At 50.7% G+C, this 9,417-nt stretch overlaps 1 protein-coding gene across 2 annotated transcripts in view; it reads left to right on the top strand.

Annotated features, from left to right (window-relative positions):
- Positions 1–9,417, top strand: part of LOC101636672 (zinc finger protein 862) — a 49,395-nt gene that overhangs the window by 15,826 nt on the left and 24,152 nt on the right. The window lies entirely within an intron of this gene.

The following is a 9,417-nucleotide window of genomic DNA, read 5'->3' as shown; positions in this document are numbered from 1 at the left end:
GTTACACTCTGTCTTTAAAGATGTCGCTGAAGTGTATGTCGTGTAGTGTTTGACCCATCTTTGCTTCTAGGTATTTTATGGTTTCCATTCTTATGTCTAGGTCTTTAATCCACTTCGAGTTGATTTTTTGTGACTGGAGTGAGGCAGCCAGATCACTTCTTTTTATGGCCAAGTAGTACATTAGGGACAGAGTGTGTTTGGCTTATCCAGTCACCTGTTAATGAACCGCGTTGTTTCCAGCTGTGGACGGTGCTCCTGTGCTCTCGTGTGCAAGTCTCTGTGTGCGCCATTGTGCGCCTGGGAGTGGAATTCGTGGCTGGGTCACGGGCTGACTATTATTGTGTGTAGAACAACCAAGCTGTTTCCAGAGCAGCTGGACCATTTCGTGATTGGTCCTTCATCAGTGCATAAGGACTCCGGTTTCTCCACTTCCTTGTCAACCCTCGTGACCCAACTTGAACTCCAGCCTTCCTGGTTGGTGTTAAGCAGTATCTTCCTAGGAAGCTTTTCATTTTCTTCTCTCTTTTCTATCTCTTATTCATTCCACTAGTTACTGGGAAGAGTCACCCGTGGTAGATGTTCAGGTTGTATGCTGAGAAACTCCGGGGTGATTGTCACACCAGCCCCGCCACCTGCACCCCTCTGCCTTGTTACCTGGAAAACCCATAGTGTGGGACTTCAAAGTGGTTTTGTCTAATTTCCCTGTGGAAATTAGACAAAATGTGCATTTTCACTGTCTCCCATTTGGGTAGAATCTCCTGGATCTGCTCCAAGGCCCTCTGGGCGAGGCATGAGAGACAGGATTCAGGCCCGTGGCTGACCCCAGAACTTCCCGCCTGGGGACCTGTTCTGACTTCACCAGCAGCCAGCTCATCACAGCAAGAGTGAGGCCAATGGTGTCCTGGGTCCTGGAAACTAGTTCCCAAGCCGGTGCCTTTACAGGCAGAAAAGAGTGGCTTGGGGATGGCACTCTTGCCTGTGGGCCAGGCTGTGGCCCGGACATTCCTTCCCCGTGTGGGAACCATGGCTGCCGCCTGGTCGCTTACTGTCTCTTGTTGGTGCCCAGGGTAGCAGGTGACACCAGGTCACAGCCAGTCAGGCCACCTCCCCTTAGCCCCACCTGGGTTTCAGGACAGGCTGGGGGTGTGAGTGGAATGGCAGTGTGTCAGTCTGGGATTGTAAGTCAAAACGTTTCATTACCAGGACTTTTTTTTTTTTTTTTTTTTGCATAGAAGAACGAGGGTGTAGGCCAGAGGTGCAGAGGTGGGGGTGGTGAGAGGATTCATGAGCAACAGAGTGGGGAGCAGAACAGGAGGATTTACTGAAACACACTGCTGAGGGGAGCAGCAAGTGAGACAGGAGAGGTCTGCTGCCCCAAGTGAGTCAGCTCCCTGGACAGACTGAACTCTGGCCATAGTGGTCACAGCACTGAGACTTAACCCCTAGGCCACCCCTAGGAGGCCCCTCCAGGGCTTTTTTTTGAAATCTGATGAACCAGAGTTTTAGGACAATGAGAGGAAGTACAATATCCATTCTTAGTTAAATGAGGGTGGGTTGGGTTAGATCAGGCTCTTGGGCATTTCTTTTTCTTTTTGATTCATCTGAAAGTTACCCTCATTTATCCATATTTACAAAACACTGCCTGTTTTAAAAGATTCTCTTTGATGTGGTCTTTTGGAGTTGGGGTCCTTGGGTCCACTCTGGGAAAGGTTTCAGCAGAGCTCCCCTTTCAGCCGCACACTGCGGGGAGATTATCCAGGAGACACTCAGTTATTTAACACTCAATTAAAAGGAAGTTTATTAGAAAGACAGGAGCGGAAAAGACATTTGCATAGGCGCAAGCTGACAGGAAGAGCTGCCGGGGAAGGGACAGGTTTGCGGGGAGAGAGACCTGCGTGGCTGCAGGCATGCCACCTTCGGAGAGTGGCCTCCCCTGAGGGAGGTCTGTGCAGAGAGGCCCCGGCACGGTACAGGTCACGGGCAGGCAGGAGGCTGCTGCCCTGCAGAGGGAGAGAGCGATGGGAAGAAGCACCTGCGTAGGCACTGGTGGGCAGAGAAGTGGCTGCCCCGGGCTGGTGCAGAGACTGCCCGGATCTAGCCGGATCTAGCCGGCCTCTCCCTGGGAGGGGCTCACTCTCTGTGAGCCTCAGTTGGTTGACTTTGCATAGAATCTGAAAGGACCAGAGATTCCCTAGAGAGCTTCTCTCCCTGTCCTGATCTTTTACCTTTGGGTCTGAGCCTCTGACACTGCCCGCCCCCAGCAGTGTTTTCTGCTGGTTCCTCTCAGGTCACTTCGGGCCACTTCCTGGCATGCTGGCTTTGGCGCCCCAGGACCTTGATTTTATGGCTGTGTCCAGTGCTGCACTAGCCCCTTCTACCCACCCCTTCATTGTGTGAATGAATCTTGTGATGCCTCCCCTGCATTCCTTCCTCCGTCATCTTCTCTCCTTCCTATTCGGGTTAGGAACTCAGAACCTGAATAACCTCAGAGACTCCCTTCCAGCCTGAGTGTTCTTCACTCCATGTTTCTGGGCACAGCAGAAGCCAGGGTTGAAGTTCATGTTCAGAATGGCCTCTCGGTTTCTGTTTCACTTAGCTGACAGGGATGCCTGTGCTTCCTGGGGTTCAGGGGGCACCAGCTGAGACGTGTGAAAGCGCTTTGTCAATGGTGAATGGCTTCACAAATCATTTTTGTTACCGCTTTGCTTTAAGAGGAGGTGTAGTACTGAAAATCAAAATGCTTTATGGATTCTCTGAGTTCCTGGAAAGTTGCAAGCAAATCAGGTTTTTGAAAATCCAATCTCTGCAGCATCCAGTTATGGCGCCATTTAGAGGCTCCCAGCAGTGATCCCCGGTTGAGCAGAATAGTCCCGAGTGTTGAAAAGCTGGTCTTCACAATGCAAATTTGCTCAAGTGAGAGGCAAAGCTGGTAGTTCAGAGGGGGCTCCAGGAATGTTCTGGTTGGATCTAATGCGGTTTTCAGGGGGACATCCATCACTCTGCAGAGTGCTTAAGGGCTTAAGCTGAGCCAGCAGAGACCTGAGTTGGAACTCCAGCTTCCCAGGCATCTTCATTGCTGCAGGCTGGTTATCTAAGGGCTTGAATCCCAGTTTCCTAATCTGCAAAGTGGGAATGATAATGGTCGCTATTTCAGCCTCACTTATGAGAATTCCAGTGGGCTGAGTCCCTGGGGCAGTGGGGTTCCGTGAATGGCTACTGTTGGTGGCTTATTATTGATGTCTTTGTTACTCATTACCACGGCAGAAATTGCACTGGCCCTGGTGGCCAAAGATCATGTTTTTATATTATTTTCTGAGGATCTGTCCACCTAGAATCATATAATCTTAGTTTTAGAAGTTTAGAGGTCACCGGACAGGTTGCTGTTCGGGGGGAACCTTCCTTCAGCCTCTGTGGTAGCCACTGCCCACCACCAGGCACAGCGCCCACCTCACACGGTTGCTCGTCTGTCCACTTGCGGGTGGATCTGTTCCTCAGGCTCATTCCCAACTTATGGAAACTTCTAGATTCACGCCCCTGCACCCTCTAGGTGGTTTTGGCCCTGTCCTGTCTAGTGTGGTCCTGCCCACATTTATGGCTTTCCAGGCCTCTTCTCTAGGCCTTTCCCAGTCTCCTGGCCTGCAGATGCTTCTCTTTTCCCCGGGGAGAGGGGAGCAGTCGGAAAATTATAATGAGGGAAATTAGAGTTGTGCTAACAGAGAGGGGGTCTATGGAACTGGGGATTGGGATGGGGTCCCTGAAGACTGGAGCAGTCTCTGGAGATGCTGAAGCAGGAGGGGAGGTCTGAGCTTTCTTGGTATTTTAAATAGGCGAATAAAGCAAAGGCATCACTCGCCTTCTTCCCTGTACAGTTTGAGAGTTTGAAATTAACTCCTGCACATATAAGCATGCGCAGTGTGCTGGGTTATCTCCAGCAATCTGCAGGGGATGGTGGAGAAATAGGTGCTGATTTTCTTGGTGTGAATGTTTCCGTGGTGGGTGGTTTCAGGCTACTGATGTGAGGACAGCGAGTAGGTCGCTGGGATGAGACAGGAGCCACCGTCCTGGGGTTCTACTGCCCAGACATAGCCGATGCCGGCCCTCGAGGACACAGGCAGGTGGACAATAGTCCATAAGTGGTAAGCTTTGGGGGGTTTACTCCCTATAAAAATGCCATTCATTATAAACTTACAGAATTTAATTTTCCGTAGTGGCCATGTTAACTGGTGCGCGAAATTCCAGAACATTTAATCATCAGCTCTCATTAGCAGTCCAGCATTACACGGCTCACTTTCTTTTTATTAAAATATAAGTGCAGGCCTTCCCTGGTGGCGCAGTGGGTTAATGCACCGCACTATGACGCTCTCCGAAGCCACTGCAGCACGAGTTCCATCCCTGGCCAGGGAGCTGACCCACTTGGCCCGGCAGACCTCTCTGACCTACGCGCTGCTCCATGCAAAACAGAGCGAGAAGCTCGCGAAGGATGTGTTCGCTTGGCCATCATTGCTGTCAGTCTTCCAGACGTGCAGAAACTGCTTTGTACCTAGTTTTAGAAAAATCCTTGTGAACAAGTGGTCACCCTTGGTGGGAGGGCCAGAGGAGGGTGAGTTGGAAGATAGGTGACCTTCAGCTCCATCTCATTGTTTTCTTGGAGCAACAGGAGAGCGTGGGGATGTGACCGGCAGGGGTGGTTTTGTTGGCTCTGGCCAATGGGTCAGCGTGTCGGCGGCATGACCATTGTCATATCTGAATGCTCGAACTATGTCACGACGGTTATTTCTAAGAGGGAGAAAATGAAGAGTGGTTGTAGGCAGCCAACCCTGCTATTATAAAGGGTCGCCCTCAGATTATTACAGTGGCAGGAATTGAAGGTGTGGTCCTTCTGGGTGGGGCAGGGAACCTGGAACTTCCCCTCTTCCTAGGGACTACCCTGTTACGAGGGGACCTCGGGAAGGCAGGCAGGGCTCAGGTCATGTGAACTTGGTGGCAGTGACCGTGAAGACAAAAGTGTGGGCCGTGGCAGCCATCCTGAGCTGGCAAGTCCCATATTCTGATTTCCACTGAGAAGAGATTATTTGGAGGGTTGAGGAGAATCAACGGGGAGTTAAGAATGGCACCCAGGGGGCCTCTCTGGTGGTGCAGGGGGTTAAAGCGCAGCACTGTGAGGCTCTCCACAGCCACTGCAGCCTGAGTGCGACCCCCAGCCAGGGGGCTGACCCACTTGGCGCAGACCTCTCCTGTCTTATCCCCTGCTCCCCTCAGCAGTGTGTTTCAGTACATCTGCCTGTTCTGCTCCCCACCTGTCTCTGGTGAATACTCTCACTCCCTGCACCTCTGGCCTGTACCTCAGTTCTTGTATTCATAAATAAATGAATCTTTAAAAAAAAAGAAAGAAAGAAAAAAAGAAAGGCACAAGGGGGGCTGGTTTGGACCCCTGGTTGTCTGGGAGAGAGCTGGTGATGGAAACTCTAGAAACAGGAAACAGTTCTGATTTGGAGGACGTGCTGAGGGTGGGGGGCATTAAGAGAGAGAGAGATGAGGGGTGATTTTTGTTTATTTTTTAAACAGATATTTTGCAGTGCAATTCACATACCATACATTTAGACAATATCATTCAATTGTTTGGGGTCGAGATGGCTTTCTTTTTGAAAACTGAGTGGATGGTGGTTTCAAATACTATGTGATGGGACCTCATGGAGCCCCGTTTCCCCACCCCCATGAGACATACTTCATGTGGGAAGTTAGAGATCCAGGACTCGGGCTTCAGGTAAAAATTTGTGAGTAAGGAAGACATTGAGAGAGTGGGAATGGACATGACTATCCAGAGAAAGTGTGTGGCTGAAGAAGGTGAGTGTCTTGGGCACGGGGGAGGTTTCCCGCCCAGATCGATTGAGAGTTCATGGCGAGCTCGCACTCCCGTCCTTTCCCCCTAAGCATGTTCAAGTGAGACACAAGCTGGGAGCAGAGGAGGAAAAGAGAGAGGGAACTGAAAGCCAAGGCCTGCCGGACCTCAGGCTAGAGCCCAGGAGGTGAGCACGGTGTGGCTCCCCTAGGACGGTCTGAAACAAGAGCGCCTCACTGCGGTGGAGCTGAGCGCAGCTGGGTGGGCTGCTTCAAGTGAGAAAAAAGAGAAAGAGACAGACAGACTTCTCTACTAAGGATGACCCTCCAGACCAAGTCTCTAAGTCTCTAAAACTAGTGAAAAAAATGAACGTTAAAACAAAATAGCCAGCCTCCAAATAAATAACAAGCGAATTCTATTTAACTGAAATAAAAATAGTAGAGTATCTGAAAATGAATTTCAGGAACTGTGTAGGGTCTGGATCATGAGTGGGTTGGGCTAAGTCACTGAGATTCGCACTAACAGTGACTCAAGCGAAATGGGCGTTCTCCTTTATGAATACATCCTAGGCCATGTGAGGTGAGTGCCTCACTAAGTCCTCAGCAAGCCACACTCAGGCCAGCTCAGCACTTACCTCAATGCTCCTAGTCCAAGTTGCCACCCTGATTGTGGCAGTGAGTCTATACATACATCAAAAGCTACATTATCTGTCACGTATACATCAATAAAGTGGCTAGAAAGGGAAAAATAAGGAACATCAAACAGGCAGAGTGAAAAAAAGATAACTATGAAAAAGAACCTATTAAAAATTCAAGAAAGAAGATGTTCATTGCAGTAAAAGTACTCTTTAAAAAAGGAAGGAAAGAAAGAGGAACTTGGTAGATGGATAAACTTTGAACACAGTCAAAGAGAGAATCAATGAACTAGAATAGTTCTGAGAAACTTTGCCAGAATGATGCCCAGAAAGATAGAGAGAAAGCTATGAACTGGTTGTTAAAAGACATGGAAAATAGAGTGAGCTCCTTTCCTAATCTGTTTAGCTGAAATTCTATAAAAAAAGAAACTAGGGCCCTCCCTGGTGGCGCAGCGGGTTAAAGCACAGCACTGAGAAGCTAAAGCCACTTCCGCATGAGTTTGATCCCCGCCTGCCCCGGAGGTGACCACATGGCGTGGCAGACCTCTCCTGGCCCGCCCGCTGCTCCCCTCAGCAGTGTACTTCATGGATCTGTCTGTTCTGCTCTCCACTCTGTCTCTGGTGAAGCCTCTCGCCACCCCTGAGCCTCTGGCATGTACCCCAGTTCTGTATGCACAAATAAATAAATCTTTAAAAAAAAGAAACTAGAGACTAGAGGAAATGACTGAGAAGCCATACTCAAAAGCATAAAAGGTAAGAATTTTCCAGAATTGCAAAAGAGATACAAATCCTCTTCAAGTAACATGCTTATCAAGAAATGAGGAGAGTTTTTCAAAGAGTAAATCTCCATTTCAAAACCACACTATGAAACAGCAGGTAATCAAGTACAAAGGGGGAGTCCTAAAATTTAGCATAGGCAGACCAGACACACAGAACGTGAAGCCAGCAGTAGGCTACCTGTGAACCTGTGGAGCCTCTTTGGAGACCTTCAAAGTGCTGAAAGAAAGTAACACTTAGCCTGCCTAGAATGCTGTATGCAGCTGAGCTAAGAGTGATGACGAGACATGGACATTCTTACAGAAGAGAAGGGGCCCGACCCAACCCTGAAGCTCTTACATGTTCAGAGGTGGGCAGGAGGGTCACCTGTGCCTGGTCATCCTGTGCTGGCCTCCGTCTCCCCCAGAAACTAGAGAGTGGGGGGAAGGGCTGGACTTAACTTTGGTTCTCGCCGTGTGAGTCTGTTAGAAGAACCACTGGTTGGGCAAGTTGCTGGGTATTCTAGCGAGACAAAGGAGGGAAATGGGGTTCCTAGCCCCAGCCGGGTTTCAGCCTCTATCAGTGGGGATGCCGTATGGCGGGGGCGCAAGGGCACGGAGCGCGTGACAGCGGGGGGCGAGGGGACTGAGGGTCGCGTAGGGCGGGGCGGGAGTAGGGGAGGCGAAAGCGCGCTGGAAGGGGACTGTAGGGAGAGGCGGAGGCCGGGTGGGGAGCGCGCGCACAGGGGCAGGGGCTGGGCGAGGGCGAGGAGCGCGTTCGGGTACGGGCGGGCGGGGGCGTGCTCGGGGAACCCAGCCTGGTGGGGGCGGGAACGGGGGCGCGCACTGGGGTGGGGGCGGGGACGGGCGGGCCGGTTCCGTGAGCACTCCCAGGGACGCGCTCGGGAGCGCGGAGCGCGCGCACAGTCTCCAGCGGGGCGTCCCCGCCCAGCCTAGCTCCTTGACTCCCCCTGGCTAAAGCAAAAAAAAATTTAAAAAAAAATACCTGCTGGATCCTTGCTTTAAACGCATGTACTGAACTTACAGTGTCCTGGATCCTCTCCTGTTGAGTTTTTGAAATGAACACTGGGGATGATGGTGCTGGGAAGAGACACCCTGGGCACCTGGGCCCTTGGGCCATGGAAAAAGCGCAGAGGTTAGACGTTTCTAGCTCTGAATCCAGAGCCGGCTAGCCTATGCTAAATAGGGCTTCAGTTTCCTTACCTGAGGAAAGGAGGGCAGAGACGAGATGCGCTTGTCTCCAAATTCTATGTTAGCCCTAAGAGCTTGTGACTTTAACACATGTCAGAACCAGTCCAGAGCATCTTGGGCCAAGCCTTGCCTCAGCTGGGGACTCCTCAGTAGGTTTGACCATGATGGATCCTTCTTCCATTCTCTTACCCTTACTGGAGTATCTGCTTCCACCTGTGTGCGGCTCATGACCAGATTTCTAATCCAGTCTACATCGTTTGAGAGAGACCACCTCACACCTACTAGGGGTGAACAACTCACCTAACTACCCCTCCTCTATACCCACACTCCACAAACTCAAAATGACACCAACTCCTCCCGACATTTGTAACTACAAATTTCTAATCCCTGCCACAATTCTTTTTTAACTATCCAGGCTGGAAAAATTCTAGACTCTTCTGCTTCCTGAAGTCTTCATACCCTCTGTTTCCCAATCCCCTCACCTACGTCTGACCATGGAGCCTCTGGCACTGTTGGAGCCCTGCTGTATGCCTGGGCAGTACTGATGCCCCTTCCCAGGGTACCCCACCACCACCATCTCGCAGTGTGACCTATGGCAATTGCTCCCTGAACACATTGCATTCATTCCCCCTTCAGAAAAACCTCACTAGTTTTTACTGCACTGTCTGCAGAAAAGTCCACCATCGGAGCGGGAGACTCAGACGCTGCATGTGCAGCTCTCCTGCCTTTGTCTTCTGGTTCCCAAAGACCCAGTACCTCATCTGGGTGCCTGCATCTTCTCTGCCCACACCTCCGCATCCATCCCTATATTCATTCCAGAAACTGCTCCTTCTTCCCTTTCGTGTCCTGGTACTTACTGCCCTATGAGATCTGCCCTTTCCTCTGCCTTCAGCTTCTGCACTGGTGTGAGCTCCCTGAGGAAAAAAACAAGCTTTCTTCATCTGTGTACTTCCCAGTGATTCCACAGTGGTGACAAC

This window comes from Condylura cristata, unplaced genomic scaffold (assembly GCF_000260355.1).
Source record: "Condylura cristata isolate star-nosed mole 26May11 unplaced genomic scaffold, ConCri1.0 scaffold00015, whole genome shotgun sequence".
Classification (NCBI taxonomy): Eukaryota; Metazoa; Chordata; class Mammalia; order Eulipotyphla; family Talpidae; genus Condylura; species Condylura cristata.
This window is presented reverse-complemented; position numbering and strand designations above follow the sequence as displayed.